This window comes from Primulina tabacum, chromosome 10, assembly GCF_025594145.1.
Source record: "Primulina tabacum isolate GXHZ01 chromosome 10, ASM2559414v2, whole genome shotgun sequence".
NCBI classification, from domain to species: domain Eukaryota; kingdom Viridiplantae; phylum Streptophyta; class Magnoliopsida; order Lamiales; family Gesneriaceae; genus Primulina; species Primulina tabacum.
Genome location: NC_134559.1, coordinates 41,629,674 through 41,646,506, shown reverse-complemented (window position 1 = coordinate 41,646,506; position 16,833 = coordinate 41,629,674). Strand labels below are relative to the sequence as shown.

At 44.4% G+C, this 16,833-nt stretch overlaps 10 non-coding genes and 9 pseudogenes across 10 annotated transcripts; all 19 read right to left on the bottom strand.

Annotated features, from left to right (window-relative positions):
• Positions 1 to 202: 202 nt before the first annotated feature.
• Positions 203 to 319, bottom strand: LOC142511252 (5S ribosomal RNA; annotated as a pseudogene).
• Positions 320 to 994: 675 nt separating this feature from the next.
• On the bottom strand, positions 995 to 1,110 carry LOC142510814 (5S ribosomal RNA; annotated as a pseudogene).
• A 655-nt stretch (positions 1,111 to 1,765) lies between these two features.
• On the bottom strand, positions 1,766 to 1,886 carry LOC142510740 (5S ribosomal RNA; annotated as a pseudogene).
• Positions 1,887 to 2,560: 674 nt separating this feature from the next.
• On the bottom strand, positions 2,561 to 2,679 carry LOC142506519 (5S ribosomal RNA). Its single transcript, XR_012804808.1, has one exon. It is a non-coding gene; the product is annotated as a 5S ribosomal RNA (ribosomal RNA).
• A 665-nt stretch (positions 2,680 to 3,344) lies between these two features.
• LOC142514309 (5S ribosomal RNA) lies at positions 3,345 to 3,464 on the bottom strand. Its single transcript, XR_012810208.1, has one exon. It is a non-coding gene; the product is annotated as a 5S ribosomal RNA (ribosomal RNA).
• A 682-nt stretch (positions 3,465 to 4,146) lies between these two features.
• Positions 4,147 to 4,265, bottom strand: LOC142509192 (5S ribosomal RNA). Its single transcript, XR_012807377.1, has one exon. It is a non-coding gene; the product is annotated as a 5S ribosomal RNA (ribosomal RNA).
• Positions 4,266 to 4,756: 491 nt separating this feature from the next.
• LOC142508659 (5S ribosomal RNA) lies at positions 4,757 to 4,875 on the bottom strand. The gene has a single exon (XR_012806865.1). It is a non-coding gene; the product is annotated as a 5S ribosomal RNA (ribosomal RNA).
• A 675-nt stretch (positions 4,876 to 5,550) lies between these two features.
• On the bottom strand, positions 5,551 to 5,671 carry LOC142510920 (5S ribosomal RNA; annotated as a pseudogene).
• Positions 5,672 to 7,161: 1,490 nt separating this feature from the next.
• On the bottom strand, positions 7,162 to 7,278 carry LOC142508516 (5S ribosomal RNA). The gene has a single exon (XR_012806726.1). It is a non-coding gene; the product is annotated as a 5S ribosomal RNA (ribosomal RNA).
• Positions 7,279 to 7,481: 203 nt separating this feature from the next.
• Positions 7,482 to 7,603, bottom strand: LOC142512733 (5S ribosomal RNA; annotated as a pseudogene).
• A 685-nt stretch (positions 7,604 to 8,288) lies between these two features.
• Positions 8,289 to 8,407, bottom strand: LOC142514707 (5S ribosomal RNA). Its single transcript, XR_012810589.1, has one exon. It is a non-coding gene; the product is annotated as a 5S ribosomal RNA (ribosomal RNA).
• A 683-nt stretch (positions 8,408 to 9,090) lies between these two features.
• On the bottom strand, positions 9,091 to 9,209 carry LOC142510538 (5S ribosomal RNA). Its single transcript, XR_012808645.1, has one exon. It is a non-coding gene; the product is annotated as a 5S ribosomal RNA (ribosomal RNA).
• A 683-nt stretch (positions 9,210 to 9,892) lies between these two features.
• On the bottom strand, positions 9,893 to 10,011 carry LOC142514904 (5S ribosomal RNA). Its single transcript, XR_012810777.1, has one exon. It is a non-coding gene; the product is annotated as a 5S ribosomal RNA (ribosomal RNA).
• Positions 10,012 to 10,695: 684 nt separating this feature from the next.
• LOC142512923 (5S ribosomal RNA) lies at positions 10,696 to 10,814 on the bottom strand. The gene has a single exon (XR_012808897.1). It is a non-coding gene; the product is annotated as a 5S ribosomal RNA (ribosomal RNA).
• A 1,430-nt stretch (positions 10,815 to 12,244) lies between these two features.
• Positions 12,245 to 12,363, bottom strand: LOC142508042 (5S ribosomal RNA). The gene has a single exon (XR_012806275.1). It is a non-coding gene; the product is annotated as a 5S ribosomal RNA (ribosomal RNA).
• Positions 12,364 to 13,046: 683 nt separating this feature from the next.
• Positions 13,047 to 13,165, bottom strand: LOC142510781 (5S ribosomal RNA; annotated as a pseudogene).
• A 687-nt stretch (positions 13,166 to 13,852) lies between these two features.
• LOC142512333 (5S ribosomal RNA) lies at positions 13,853 to 13,971 on the bottom strand (annotated as a pseudogene).
• Positions 13,972 to 14,651: 680 nt separating this feature from the next.
• LOC142512487 (5S ribosomal RNA) lies at positions 14,652 to 14,766 on the bottom strand (annotated as a pseudogene).
• Positions 14,767 to 15,435: 669 nt separating this feature from the next.
• On the bottom strand, positions 15,436 to 15,546 carry LOC142512345 (5S ribosomal RNA; annotated as a pseudogene).
• Positions 15,547 to 16,833: the final 1,287 nt, after the last annotated feature.

The following is a 16,833-nucleotide window of genomic DNA, read 5'->3' as shown; positions in this document are numbered from 1 at the left end:
CTTAGAGAAGAATTCGGCTAAAAGCTCGTCAGCTCATTGCGTAAATGAGTCTCGTCGTTTGCCCCGTTTGCCTAGAATTTTGTCCAAATCCGGCAGTGCCCAGCTACTTTCATTTCACTGTCTTATCTGGTCCCGATCGAGATTCAGATGATTGAGCCGAAAATCGTCTGTCAACAGTAAGTCAAATAGAAAAACACGAAAAGGGGTGCAACACGAGGACTTCCCAGGGGGTCACCATCCTAGTACTGCTCTCGCCCAAGCACGCTTAACTTCGGAGTTTTGATGGGATCCGATTAGTTATGCTGGTATGATCGCACCCGACATTGAGTGGGATGTTTATTCTTATATCCCTCGAGTACTGTGGAGCGGGCGGCGATGGACAACACGCGGCACTGCTCTCGCCCAATCATAACCATGAAGTTAAGCGTTCTGGCGCGATGGCAGAGCTAGGATGGGTGACCTCCCTGGGAAGACCTCGTGTCGCGACCGTTACGTAAATTATGGTAAAAAGTCGAAATATTGTTTTTAATGAGTTAACCGTCTCCGGAGTAATCTGCGTCATACCCTTCCGCACAGAACCGGCTCACGACAACAAAAATCGATAAATGTTCCCAGAAAATATAAAAAAAATAAGAAGAAGGAAATAACGAATGTAAAGCTATTTTTATGCCTGGGATACGATAAAATGGAACCGAATCGAATTTCGAACTTCCTAAGCGGATTTCTCGAGGAAACGAAAGCTTAACAGAAGCGTTAAATCGCAAATTAGAGGGTCTTAGAGAAGGAATTCGGCTAAAATCTCGTCAGCTCATTGCGTAGTATGAGTCTCGTCCGTTTGCCCGTTTACAATCAAATTAGCCTACAATTTTGTCCAAATCCGGCAGTGCCCGAGCTACTTTCATTTCACATGTCTTATCTGGTCCCGATCGAGATTCAGATGATTTGAGCCGAAAATCGTCTGTCAACAAGTAATCAAAAATAGAAAAACACGAAAAGGGTGCAACACGAGGACTTCCCAGGGGTCACCCATCCTAGTACTGCTCTCCGCCGCACGCTTAACTTCGGAGTTCTGATGGGATCCGGTGCATTAGTGCTGGTATGATCGCACCGACATTGAGTGGGATGTTTATTCTTATATCCCTCGAGTACGTGTGGAGGGGCGATGGACAACACGCGGCACTGCTCTCGCCCAATCATAACCATGAAGTTAAGCGTTCTGGCGCGATGGCAGAGGTATGGGTGACCTCCCTGGGAAGACCTCGTGTCGCGACCGTTTACGTAAATTATGGATAAAACAGTCGAAATAATTGTTTTTAATGAGTTAACCGTCTCCGGAGTAATCTGCGTCATACCCTTCCGCACAGAACCGGCTCACGACAACAAAAATCGATAAATGTTCCCAGAAAATAGAAAAAAAAATAAGAAGAAGGAAATAACGAATGTAAAGCTATTATTATGCCTGGGATACGATAAAATGGAACCGGAATCGAATTTCGAACTTCCTAAGCGGATTTCTCGAGGAAACGAAAGCTTAACAGAAGCCTTAAATCGCAAATTAGAGGGTCTTAGAGTAGGAATTCGGCTAAAATCTCGTCAGCTCATTGCGTATAATGAGTCTCGTCCGTTTGCCAACAATTTTGTCCAAATCCGACAGTGCCCGAGCTACTTTCATTTCACATGTCTTATCTGGTCCCGATCGAGATTCAGATGATTTGAGCCGAAAATCGTCTGTCAACAAGTAATCAAAAATAGAAAAACACGAAAAGGGATGCAACACGAGGACTTCCCAGGGGGTGGGGTCACCCATCCTAGTACTGCTCTCGCCCAAGCACGCTTAACTTCGGAGTTCTGATGGGATCCGATGCATTGCTGGTATGATCGCACCCGACATTGAGTGGGATGTTTATTCTATATCCCTCGAGTACGTGTGGAGCGGGCGGCGATGGACAACACGCGGCACTGCTCTCGCCCAATCATAACCATGAAGTTAAGCGTTCTGGCGCGATGGCAGAGGTAGGATGGGTGACCTCCCTGGGAAGACCTCGTGTCGCGACCGTTTCCGTAAATTATGGATAAAACGAAATAATTATTTTTAATGAGTTAACCGTCTCCGGAGTAATCTGCGTCATACCCTTCCGCACAGAACCGGCTCACGACAACAAAAATCGATAAATGTTCCCAGAAAATAGAAAAAAAATAAGAAGAAGGAAATAACGAATGTAAAGCTATTATTATGCTGGGATACGATAAAATGGAACCGGAATCGAATTTCGAACTTCCTAAGCGGATTTCTCGAGGAAACGAAAGCTTAACAGAAGCGGTAAATCGCAAATTAGAGGGTCTTAGAGAAGGAATTCGGCTAAAATCTCGTCAGCTCATTGCGTAGTAATGAGTCTCGTCCGTTTGCCCGTTTACAATCAAATTAGCCTACAATTTTGTCCAAATCCGGCAGTGCCCGAGCTACTTTCATTTCACATGTCTTATCTGGTCCCGATCGAGATTCAGATGATTTGAGCCGAAAATCGTCTGTCAACAAGTAATCAAAAAGAAAAACACGAAAAGGGTGCAACACGAGGACTTCCCAGGGGGTCACCCATCCTAGTACTGCTCTCGCCCAAGCACGCTTAACTTCGGAGTTCTGATGGGATCCGGTGCATTAGTGCTGGTATGATCGCACCCGACATTGAGTGGGATGTTTATTCTTATATCCCTCGAGTACGTGTGGAGCGGGCGGCGATGGACAACACGCGGCACTGCTCTCGCCCAATCATAACCACGAAGTTAAGCGTTCTGGCGCGATGGCAGAGTAGGATGGGTGACCTCCCTGGAAGACCTCGTGTCGCGACCGTTTACGTAAATTATGGATAAAACAGTCGAAATAATTGTTTTTAATGAGTTAACCGTCTCCGGAGTAATCTGCGTCATACCTTGCACAGAACCGGCTCACGACAACAAAAATCGATAAATGTTCCCAGAAAATAGAAAAAAAAATAAGAAGAAGAAATAACGAATGTAAAGCTATTATTATGCCTGGGATACGATAAAATGGAACCGAATCGAATTTCGAACTTCCTAAGCGGATTTCTCGAGGAAACGAAAGCTTAACAGAAGCGTTAAATCGCAAATTAGAGGGTCTTAGAGAAGGAATTCGGCTAAAATCTCGTCAGCTCATTGCGTAGTAATGAGTCTCGTCCGTTTGCCCGTTTGCCTACAATTTTGTCCAAATCCGGCAGTGCCCGAGCTACTTTCATTTCACATGTCTTATCTGGTCCCGATCGAGATTCAGATGATTTGAGCCGAAAATCGTCTGTCAACAAGTAATCAAAAATAGAAAAACACGAAAAGGGGTGCAACACGAGGACTTCCCAGCGGGTCCACCCATCCTAGTACTGCTCTCGCCCAAGCACGCTTAACTTCGGAGTTCTGATGGGATCCGGTGCATTAGTGCTGGTATGATCGCACCCGACATTGAGTGGGATGTTTATTCTTATATCCCTCGAGTACGTCTGGAGCGGGCGGCGATGGACAACACGCGGCACTGCTCTCGCCCAATCATAACCATGAAGTTAAGCGTTCTGGCGCGATGGCAGAGCTAGGATGGGTGACCTCCCTGGGAAGACCTCGTGTCGCGACCGTTACGTAAATTATGGATAAAAAGTCGAAAATAATTGTTTTTAATGAGTTAACCGTCTCCGGAGTAATCTGCGTCTACCCTTCCGCACAGAACCGGCTCACGACAAACAAAAATCGATAAATGTCCCAGAAATAGAAAAAAAATAAGGAAGAAGGAAAATAACGAATGTAAAGCTATTATTATGCCTGGGATACGATAAAATGGAACTCGAATCGAATTTCGAAACTTCCTAAGCGGATTTCTCGAGGAAACGAAAGCTTAACGAAGCGTTAAATCGCAAATTAGAGGGTCTTAGAGAAGGAATTCGGCTAAAATATCGTCGACTCATTGCGTAGTAATGAGTCTCGTCCGTTTGCCCGTTTACAATCAAATTAGCCTAAAATTTTGTCCAAATCCGGCAGTGCCCGAGCTACTTTCATTTCACATGTCTTATCTTGTCACGATCGAGATTCAGATGATTTGAGCCGAAAATCGTCTGTCAACAAGTAATCAAAAATAAAAAAACACGAAAAGGGGTGCAACACGAGGACTTCCCAGGGGGTCACCCATCCTAGTACTGCTCTCGCCCAAGCACGCTTAACTTCGGAGTTCTGATGGGATCCGGTGCATTAGTGCTGGTATGATCGCACCGGACATTGCATGGGATGTTTATTTATATATCCCTCGAGTACGTGTGGAGTGGGCGGCGATGGACAACACCTGGCACTGCTCTCGCCCAATCATAACCATGAAGTTAAGCGTTCTGGCGCGATGGCAGAGGTAGGATGGGTGACCTCCCTGGGAAGACCTCGTGTCGCGACCGGTTACGTAAATTATGGTTAAAAAAGTCGAAATAATTGTTTTTAATGAGTTAACCGTCTCCGAAGTAATCTGCGTCATACCCTTCCGCACAGAACCGGCTCACGACAACAAAAATCGATAAATGTTTCCAGAAAATAGAAAAAAAATAAGAAGAAGGAAATAACGAATGTAAAGCTATTATTATGCCTGGGATACGATAAAATCCGGCAGTGCCCGAGCTACTTTCATTTCACATGTCTTATCTGGTCCCGATCGAGATTCAGATGATTTGAGCCGAAAATCGTCTGTCAACAAATAATCAAAAATAGAAAAACACGAAAAAGGGTGCATCACGGGGACTTCCCAGGGGGTCACCCATCCTAGTACTGCTCTCGCCCAAGCACGCTTAACATCGAAGTTCTGATGGGATCCAATACATTAGTGCTGGTATGATCGCAACCGACATTGAGTGGGATGTTTATTCTTATATCCCTTGAGTACGTGTGGAGCGGGCGGCGATGGACAACACGCGGCACTGCTCTCGCCCAATCATAACCATGAAGTTAAGCGTTCTGGCGCGATGGCAGAGGTAGGATGGGTGACCTCCCTGGGAAGACCTCGTGTCGCGACCGGTTACGCAAATTATGGTTAAAAAGTTGAAATAATTGTTTTAATGAGTTAACCGTCTCCGAAGTAATCTGCGTCATACCCTTCCGCACAGAATCGGCTCACGACAACAAAATCGATAAATGTTTCCAGAAAATAGAAAAACAAATAGAAGAAGGAAATAACGAATGTAAAGCTATTATTATGCCTGTGATACGATAAAATGGACCGGAATCGAATTTCGAACTTCCTAAGCGGATTTCTCGAGGAAACGAAAGCTTAACAGAAGCGTTAAATCGCAAATTAGAGGGTCTTAGAGAGGAATTCGGCTTAAATCTCGTCAGATCATTGCGTAGCAATGAGTCTCGTTCGTTTGCTCGTTTACAATCAAATTAGCCTACAATTTTGTCCAATCCGGCAGTGCCCGAGCTAGTTTCATTTCACATTCTTATCTGGTCCCGATCGAGATTCAGATGATTTGAGCCGAAAATCGTCTGTCAACAAGTAATCAAAAATAGAAAAACACGAAAAAGGAGCAACACGAGGACTTCCCCCAGTGGGTCACCCATCCTAGTATTGCTCTCGCCCAAGCACGCTTAACTTCGGAGTTTTGATGGGATCCGGTGCATTAGTTCTGGTATGATCGCACCCGACATTGAGTGGGATGTTTATTCTTATATCTCTCGAGTACGTGTGGAGCGGGCGGCGATGGAAAACACGCGGCACTGCTCTCGCCCAATCATAACCATGAAGTTAAGCCTTCTGGCGCGATGGCAGAGGTAGGATGGGTGACCTCTCTGGGAAGACCTCGTGTCGCGACCGTTTACGTAAATTATGGATAAAACAGTCGAAATAATAGTTTTTAATGAGTTAACCGTCTCCGGAGTAATCTGCGTCATAGCCTTCCGCCCAGAACCGGCTCACGACAACAAAAATCGATAAATGTTCCCAGAAAATAGAAAAAAAAATAAGAAGAAGAAAATAACGAATGTAAAGCTATTATTATGCCTGGGATACGATAAAATGGAACCGGAATCGAATTTCGAACTTCCTAAGCGGATTTCTCGAGGAAACGAAAGCTTAACAGAAGCGGTAAATCGCAAATTAGTGGGTCTTAGAGAAGGAATTCGTCTAAAATCTCGTCTGCTCATTACGGAGTAATGAGTCTCGTCCGTTTGCCCGTTTACAATCAAATTAGCCTACAATTTTGTCCAAATCCGGCAGTGACCGGGCTACTTTCATTTCACATGTCTTATCTGGTCCTGATCGAGATTCAGATGATTTGAGCCGAAAATCGTCGTCAACAAGTAATCAAAAATAGAAAAACACTAAAAAGGTTGCAACACGGGGACTTCCCAGGGGGGGGGGGTCACCCATCCTAGTAATGCTCTTGACCAAGCTCGCTTAACATCGAAGTTCTGATGGGATCCAATGCATTAGTGCTGTTATGATCTCACCCGACATTGAGTGGGATGTTTATTCTTATATCCCTCGAGTACGTGTGGAGCGGGCGGCGATGGACAACACGCGGCACTGCTCTCGCCCAGTCATAACCATGAAGTTAAGCGTTCTGGCGCGATGGCAGAGCTAGGATGGGTGACCACCCTAGGAAGACCTCGTGTCGCGACCGTTTACGTAAATTATGGATAAAACAGTCGAAATAAGTGTTTTTAATGAGTTAACCGTCTCCGTAGTAATCTGCGTCATACCCTTCCGCACAGAACCGGCTCACGACAACAAAAATCGATAAATGTTCCCAGAAAATAGAAAAAATAATAAGAAGAAGGAAATAACGAATGTAAAGCTATTATTATGCCTGGGATACGATAAAATAGAACCAGAATCGAATTTCGAACTTCCTAAGCGGATTTCTCGAGGAAACAAAAACGTAATAGAAGCGGTAAATCGCAAATTAGAGGGTCTTAGAGAAGGAATTCGGCTAAAATCTCGTCAGCTTATTGCGTAGTAATGAGTCTCGTCCGTTTGCCCGTTTACAATCAAATTAGCCTACAATTTGTCCAAATCCGGCAGTGCCCGAGCTACTTTCATTTCACATGTCTTATATGGTCCCGATCGAGATTCAGATGATTGAGCCGAAAATCGTTTGTCAACAAGTAATCAAAAATAGAAAAACACGAAAAAGGGTGCAACACGAGGACTTCCCATAGGCACCCATCCTAGTCCTGCTCTCGCCCAAGCACGCTTAACTTCGGAGTTCTGATGGGATCCGGTGCAATAGTGCTGGTATGATCGCACCCGATATTGAGTGGGATGTTTATTCTTATATCCCTCGAGTACGTGTGGATGCGGGCGGCGATGGACAACGCGCGGCAGTGCTCTCGCCCAATCATAACCATGAGTTAAGCGTTCTGGCGCGATGGCAGAGGTAGGATGGGTGGGGAAGACCTCGTGTCGCGACTGTTTACGTAAATTATGGATAAAACAGTCGAATGTAAAGCTAAAATCTCGTCAACAGAGGACTTCCCAGGGGGGACACCCATCCTAGTACTGCTCTCGCCCAAGCATGCTTAACTTCGAAGTTCTGATGGGATCCGGTGCATTAGTGTTGGTATGATCGCACCCGACATTGCGTGGGATGTTTATTCTTATATCCCTCGAGTACGTGTGGAGTGGGGCGGCGATGGACAACACGTGGCACTGCTCTCGCCTAATCATAACCATGAAGTTAAGCGTTCTGGCGCGATGGCAGAGGTAGGATGGGTGACCTCCCTGGGAAGACCTCGTGTCGCGACCGTTTACGTAAATTATGGATAAAACAGTCGAAATATTTGTTTTTAATGAGTTAACCGTCTCCGGAGTAATCTGCGTCATACCCTTCCGCACAGAACCGGCTCACGACAACAAAAATCGATAAATGTTCCCAGAAAATAGAAAAAATAATAAGAAGAAGGAAATAACGAATGTAAAGCTATTATTATGACTGTGATACGATAAAATAGAACCGGAATCGAATTTCGAACTTCCTAAGCGGATTTCTCGAGGAAACGAAAGCTTAACAGAAACGGTAAATCGCAAATTAGAGGGTGTTAGAGAAGGAATTCGGCTAAAATCTCGTCAGCTCATTGCGTAGTAATGAGTCTCGTCCGTTTGCCCGTTTACAATCAAATTAGCCTACAATTTTGTCCAAATCCGACAGTGCCCGGGCTACTTTCATGTCACATGTCTTATCTGGTCCTGATCGAGATTCAGATGATTTGAGCCGAAAATCGTCTGTCAACAAGTAATCAAAAATAGAAAAACACTAAAAAAGGTGCAACACGAGGACTTCCCAGGGGGTCACCCATCCAAGTACTGCTCAAGCCCAAGCACGCTTAACTTCGGAGTTCTGATGGGATCTGGTGCATTAGTGCTGGTATGATCGCACCCGACATTGAGTGGGATGTTTATTCTTATATCCCTCGAGTACGTGTGGAGCGGGCGCTGATGGACAACACGCATCACAGCTCTCGCCTAATCATAACCATGAAGTTAAGCGTTCTGGCGTGATGGCAGAGGTAGGATGGGTGACCTCCCTGGGAAGACCTCGTGTCGCGACCGTTTACGTAAATTATGGATAAAACAGTCGAAATAATTGTTTTTAATGAGTTAACTGTCTCCGGAGTAATCTGCATCATACCCTTCCGCACAGAACCGACTCACGACAACAAAAATCGATAAATGTTCCCTGAAAATAGAAAAAAAAATAAGAAGAAGGAAATAACGAATGTAATGCTATTATTATGCCTGGGATACGATAAAATGGAACCGGAATCGAATTTCGAACTTTCTAAGCGGATTTCTCGAGGAAACGAAAGCATAACAGAAGCGGTAAATCGCAAATTAGAGGGTCTTAAAGAAGGAATTCGGCTAAAATCTCATCAGCTCATTGCGTAGAATGAGTCTCGTCCGTTTGCCCGTTTACAATCAAATTAGCCTACAATTTTGTCCAAATCCGGCAGTGCCCGAGCTATTTTCATTTGACATGTCTTATCTGGTCACGATCGAGATTCAGATGATTTGAGCCGAAAATCGTCTGTCAACTAGTAATCAAAAATAGAAAAACACGAAAAGGGGGGCAACACGAGGACTTCCCAGGGGGTCATCCATCCTAGTACTGCTCTCGCCAAAGCACGCTTAACTTCGGAATTCTGATGTAATCCGTTGCATTAGTGCTGGTATGATCGCACACGACATTGAGTGGGATGTTTATTCTTATATCCCTCGAGTACGTGTGGAGTGGGCGGCGATGGACAACACGCGGCACTGCTCTCGCCCAAAAATAACCATGAAGTTAAGCGTTCTGACGCGATGGCAGAGCTAGGATGGGTGACCACTCTGGGAAGACCTCATGTCGCGACCGTTTACGTAAATTATGGATAAAACAGTCGAAATAATTGTTTTTAATGAGTTAACCGTCTCCGGAGTAATCTGCGTCATACCCTTCCGCACAGAACCGGCTCACGACAACAAAAATCGATAAATGTTACAAGAAAAAAGAAAAAAAATAAAAAGAAGGAAATAAAGAATGTAAAGCTATTATTATGCATGAGATACGATAAAATGGAACCGGAATCGAATTTCGAACTTCCTAAGCGGATTTCTCGAAAAAACGAAATCTTAACAGAAGCGGTAAATCGCAAATTAGAGGGTCTTAGAGAAGGAATTCGGCTAAAATCTCGTCAGCTCATTGCGTAGTAATGAGTCTCGTCCGTTTGCCCGTTTACAATCAAATTAGCCTACAATTTTGTCCAAATCCGACAGTGCCCGGGCTACTTTCAAGTCACATGTCTTATCTTGTCCCGATCGAGATTCAGATGATTTGAGCCGAAAATCGTCTGTCAACAAGTAATCAAAAATAGAAAAACACTAAAAAGGGTGCAACACGAGGACTTCCCAGGGGGTCACCCATCCAAGTACTGCTCAAGCCCAAGCACGCTTAACTTCGGAGTTCTGATGGGATCTGGTGCATTAGTGCTGGTATGATCGCACCAGACATTGAGTGGGATGTTTATTCTTATATCCCTCGAGTACGTGTGGAGCGGGCGCTGATGGACAACACGCGGCACTGCTCTCGCCTAATCATAACCATGAAGTTAAGCGTTTTGGCGCGATGGCAGAGGTAGGATGGGTGACCTCCCTGGGAAGACCTCGTGTCGCGACCGTTTACGTAAATTATGGATAAAACAGTCGAAATATTTGTTTTTAATGAGTTAACCGTCTCCGGAGTAATCTGCGTCATACCCTTCCGCACAGAACCGGCTCACGACAACAAAAATCGATAAATGTTCCCAGAAAATAGAAAAAATAATAAGAAGAAGGAAATAACGAATTTAAAGCTATTATTATGCCTGAGATACGATAAAATAGAACCAGAATCGAATTTTGAACTTCCTAAGCGGATTTCTCGAGGAAACGAAAGCTTAACAGAAACGGTAAATCGCAAATTAGAGGGTCTTAGAGAAGGAATTCAGCTAAAATCTCGTCAGCTCATTGCGTAGTAATGAGTCTCGTCCGTTTGCCCGTTTACAATCAAATTAGCCTACAATTTTGTCCAAATCCGGCAGTGCCCGAGCTACTTTCATTTCACATGTCTTATCTGGTCCCGATCGAGATTCAGATGATTTGAGCCGAAAATCGTCTGTCAACAAGTAATCAAAAATAGAAAAACACGAAAAGGGGTGCAACACGAGGACTTCCCAGGGGGACACCCATCCTAGTACTGCTCTCGCCCAAGCATGCTTAACTTCGGAGTTCTGATGGGATCCGGTGCATTAGTGCTGGTATGATCGCACCCGACATTGCGTTGGATGTTTATTCTTATATCCCTCGAGTACGTGTGGAGTGGGCGGCGATGGACAACACGCGGCACTGCTCTCGCCTAATCATAACCATGAAGTTAAGCGTTCTGGCGCGATGGCAGAGGTAGGATGGGTGACCTCCCTGGGAAGACCTCGTGTCGCGACCGTTTACGTAAATTATGGATAAAACAGTCGAAATATTTGTTTTTAATGAGTTAACCGTCTCCGGAGTAATCTGCGTCATACCCTTCCGCACAGAACCGGCTCACGACAACAAAAATCGATAAATGTTCCCAGAAAATAGAAAAAATAATAAGAAGAAGGAAATAACGAATGTAAAGCTATTATTATGCCTGGGATACGATAAAATAGAACCAGAATCGAATTTCGAACTTCCTAAGCGGATTTCTCGAGGAAACGAAAGCTTAACAGAAACGGTAAATCGCAAATTAGAGGGTCTTAGAGAAGAAATTCGGCTAAAATCTCGTCAGCTCATTGCGTAGTAATGAGTCTCGTCCGTTTGCCCGTTTACAATCAAATTAGCCTACAATTTTGTCCAAATCCGACAGTGCCCGGGCTACTTTCATGTCACATGTGTTATCTGGTCCCGATCGAGATTCAGATGATTTGAGCCGAAAATCGTCTGTCAACAAGTAATCAAAAATAGAAAAACACTAGCCCAAGCACGCTTAACTTCGGAGTTCTGATGGATCTGGTGCATTAGTCCTGGTATGGTCGCACCCGACATTGAGTGGGATGTTTATTCTTATATCCCTCGAGTACGTGTGGAGCGGACGCTGATGGACAACACGCGGCACTGCTCTCGCCTAATCATAACCATGAAGTTAAGCGTTCTGGCGCGATGGCAGAGGTAGGATGGGTGACCTCCCTGGGAAGACCTCGTGTCGCGACCGTTTACGTAAATTATGGATAAAACAGTCGAAATAATTGTTTTTAATGAGTTAACTGTCTCCGGAGTAATCTGCATCATACCCTTCCGCACAGAACCGACTCACGACAACAAAAATCGATAAATGTTCCCTGAAAATAGAAAAAAAAATAAGAAGAAGGAAATAACGAATGTAATGCTATTATTATGCCTGGGATACGATAAAATGGAACCAGAATCGAATTTCGAACTTTCTAAGCGGATTTCTCGAGGAAACGAAAGCATAACAGAAGCGGTAAATCGCAAATTAGAGGGTCTTAAAGAAGGAATTCGGCTAAAATCTCGTCAGCTCATTGCGTAGAATGAGTCTCGTCCGTTTGCCCGTTTACAATTAAATTAGCCTACAATTTTGTCCAAATCCGGCAGTGCCCGAGCTATTTTCATTTGACATGTCTTATCTGGTCACGATCGAGATTCAGATGATTTGAGCCGAAAATCGTCTGTCAACTAGTAATCAAAAATAGAAAAACACGAAAAGGGGGGCAACACGAGGACTTCCCAGGGGGTCATCCATCCTAGTACTGCTCTCGCCAAAGCACGCTTAACTTCGGAGTTCTGATGTGATCCGTTGCATTAGTGCTGGTATGATCGCACACGACATTGAGTGGGATGTTTATTCTTATATCCCTCGAGTACGTGTGGAGTGGGCGGCGATGGACAACACGCGGCACTGCTCTCGCCTAATAATAACCATGAAGTTAAGCGTTCTGACGCGATGGCAGAGCTAGGATGGGTGACCACCCTGGGAAGACCTCGTGTCGCGACCGTTTACGTAAATTATGGATAAAACAGTCGAAATAATTGTTTTTAATGAGTTAACCGTCTCCGGAGTAATCTGCGTCATACCCTTCCGCACAGAACCGGCTCACGACAACAAAAATCGATAAATGTTACCAGAAAAAAGAAAAAAAATAAAAAGAAGGAAATAACGAATGTAAAGCTATTATTATGCATGAGATACGATAAAATGGAACCGGAATCGAATTTCGAACTTCCTAAGCGGATTTCTCGAAAAAACGAAATCTTAACAGAAGCGGTAAATCGCAAATTAGAGGGTCTTAGAGAAGGAATTCAGCTAAAATCTCGTCAGCTCATTGCGTAGTAATGAGTCTCGTCCGTTTGCCCGTTTACAATCAAATTAGCCTACAATTTTGTCCAAATCCGGCAGTGCCCGGGCTACTTTCATTTCACATGTCTTATCTGGTCCCGATCGAGATTCAGATGGATTTGAGCCGAAAAATCGTCTGTCAACAAGTAATCAAAATAGAAAACACTAAAAAAGGTGCAACACGAGGACTTCCCAGGGGGTCACCCATCCTAGTACTGCTCAAGCCCAAGCACGCTTAACTTCGGGGTTTTGATAAGATCCGGTGCATTAGTTCTGGTATGATCGCACCAGACATTGCGTGGGATGTTTATTCTTATATCCCTCGAGTACGTGTGGAGTGGGCGGCGATGGACAACACGCGGCACTGCTCTCGCCTAATCATAACCATGAAGTTAAGCGTTCTGGCGCGATGGCAGAGGTAGGATGGGTGACCTCCCTGTGAAGACCTCGTGTCGCGACCGTTTACCGTAAATTATGGATAAAACAGTCGAAATATTGGTTTTTAATGAGTTAACCGTCTCCGGAGTAATCTGCGTCATACCCTTCCGCACAGAATTGGCTCACGACAACAAAAATCGATAAATGTTCCCAGAAAATAGAAAAAATAATAAGAAGAAGGAAATAACGAATGTAAAGCTATTATTATGCCTGGGATACGATAAAATAGAACCAGAATCGAATTTCGAACTTCCTAAGCGGATTTCTCGAGGAAACGAAAGCTTAACAGAAACGGTAAATCGCAAATTAGAGGTTCTTAGAGAAGGAATTCGGCTAAAATCTCGTCAGCTCATTGCGTAGTAATGAGTCTCGTCCGTTTGCCCGTTTACAATCAAATTAGCCTACAATTTTGTCCAAATCCGACAGTGCCCGGGCTACTTTCATGTCACATGTCTTATCTTGTCCCGATCGAGATTCAGATGATTTGAGCCGAAAATCGTCTGTCAACAAGTAATCAAAAAATAGAAAAAACACAAAAAAGGGTGCAACACGAGGACTTCCCAGGGGGGTCACCCTCCAAGTACCGCTTCAAGCCCAAGCACGCTTAACTTCGGAGTTCTGATGGGATCTGTGCATTAGTGCTGGTATGATCGCACCAGACATTGAGTGGGATGTTTATCTTATATCCCTCGAGTACGTGTGGAGCGGAGCGCTGATGGACAACACGCGGCACGGCTCTCGCCTAATCATAACCATGAAGTTAAGCGTTTGGGCGCGATGGCAGAGGTTCGTGATGGGTGACCTCCCTGGAAGACCTCGTGTCGCGACCGTTTACGTAAATTATGGATAAAACAGTCGAAATATTGTTTTTAATGAGTTTAACTGTCTCCGGAGTAATCATGCATCATACCTTCCGCACAGAACCGACTCACGACAACAAAAATCGATAAATGTTCCCTGAAAATAGAAAAAAAATAAGAAGAAGGAAATAACGAATGTAATGCTATTATTATGCCTAGGATACGATAAAATGGAACCAGAATCGAATTTCGAACTTCCTAAGCGGATTTCTCGAGGAAACGAAAGCTTAACAGAAGCGGTAAATCGCAAATTAGAGGGTCTTAGAGAAGGAATTCGGCTAAAATCTCGTCAGCTCATTGCGTAGTAATGAGTCTCGTCCGTTTGCCCGTTTACAATCAAATTAGCCTACAATTTTGTCCAAATCCGGCAGTGCCCGAGCTACTTTCATTTCACATGTCTTATCTGGTCCGATCGAGATTCAGATGATTTGAGCCGAAAATCGTCTGTCAACAAGTAATCAAAAATAGAAAAACACGAAAAGTGCAACACGAGGACTTCCCAGGGGTCACCATCCTAGTACTGCTCTCGCCAAGCACGCTTAACTTCGGAGTTCTGATGGATCCGGTGCATTAGTGCTGGTATGATCGCCACGACATTGAGTGGGATGTTTATTCTTATATCCCTCGAGTACGTGTGGAGGGGCGGCGATGGACAACACGCGGCACTGCTCTCGCCCAATCATAACCATGAAGTTAAGCGTTCTGGCGCGATGGCAGAGCTAGGATGGGTGACCCCTGGGAAGACCTCGTGTCGCGACCGTTTACGTAAATTATGGATAAAACAGTCGAAATAATTGTTTTTAATGAGTTAACCGTCTCCGGAGTAATCTGCGTCATACCCTTCCGCACAGAACCGGCTCACGACAACAAAAATCGATAAATGTTCCCAGAAAAAGAAAAAAAATAAGAAGAAGGAAATAACGAATGTAAAGCTATTATGCTGGATACGATAAAATGGAACCGGAATCGAATTTCGAACTTCCTAAGCGGATTTCTCGAGGAAACGAAAGCTTAACAGAAGCGGTAAATCGCAAATTAGAGGGTCTTAGAGAAGGAATTCGGCTAAAATCTCGTCAGCTCATTGCGTAGTAATGAGTCTCGTCCGTTTGCCCGTTTACAATCAAATTAGCCTACAATTTTGTCCAAATCCGGCAGTGCCCGAGCTACTTTCATTTCACATGTTATCTGGTCCCGATCGAGATTCAGATGATTTGAGCCGAAAATCGTCTGTCAACAAGTAATCAAAAATAGAAAAACACAAAAGGGTGCAACAGGACTTCCCAGGGGTCACCCATCCTAGTACTGCTCGCCCAAGCACGCTTAACTTCGAGTTCTGATGGGATCGGTGCATTAGTGCTGGTATGATCGCACCGACATTGAGTGGAGTTTATTCTTATATCCCTCGAGTACGTGTGGAGCGGGCGCGATGGACAACACGCGGCACTGCTCTGCCCAATCATAACCATGAAGTTAAGCGTTCTGGCGCAATGGCAGAGGTAGGATGGGTGACCTCCCTGGGAAGACCTCGTGTCGCGACCGTTTACGTAAATTATGGATAAAACAGTCGAAATAATTGTTTTTAATGAGTTAACGTCTCCGGAGTAATCTGCGTCATACCCTTCCGCACAGAACCGCTCAGACAACAAAAATCGATAAATGTTCCCTGAAAATAGAAAAAAAAATAAGAAGAAGGAAATAACGAATGTAAGCTATTATTATGCCTAGGATACGATAAAATGAACCGGAATCGAATTTCGAACTTCCTAAGCGGATTTCTCGAGGAAACGAAAGCTTAAAGAAGCGGTAAATCGCAAATTAGAGGGTCTTAAGAAGGAATTCGGCTAAAATATCGTCAGCTCATTGCGTAGAATGAGTCTCGTCCGTTTGCCCGTTTACAATCAAATTAGCCTACAATTTTGTCCAAATCCGCAGTGCCCGGCTACTTTCATTTCACATGTCTTATCTGGTCCCGATCGAGATTCAGATGATTTGAGCCGAAAATCGTCTGTCAACAAGTAATCAAAAATAGAAAAACACTAAAAAGGGTGCAACACGAGGACTTCCCAGGGGGTCACCATCCTAGTACTGCTCAAGCCCAAGCAGCTTAACTTCGGGTTTTGAAGATCCGGTGCATTAGTCTGGTATGATCGCACCGACATTGCGTGGGATGTTATTCTTATATCCCTCGAGTACGTGTGGTGGGCGGCGATGGACAACACGCGGCACTGCTCTCGCCTAATCATAACCATAACAAGTTAAGCGTTCTGGCGCGATGGCAGAGGTAGGATGGGTGACCTCCCTGTGAAGACCTCGTGTCGCGACCGTTTACGTAAATTATGGATAAAACAGTCGAAATATTTGTTTTTAATGAGTTAACCGTCTCCGGAGTAATCTGCGTCATACCCTTCCGCACAGAATTGGCTCACGACAACAAAAAATATAAATGTTCCCAGAAAATAGAAAAAATAATAAGAAGAAGGAAATAACGAATGTAAAGCTATTATTATGCCTGGGATACGATAAAATAGAACCAGAATCGAATTTCGAACTTCCTAAGCGGATTTCTCGAGGAAACGAAAGCTTAACAGAAACTGTAAATCGCAAATTAGAGGTCTTAGAGAAGGAATTCGGCTAAAATCTCGTCAGCTCATGCGTAGTAC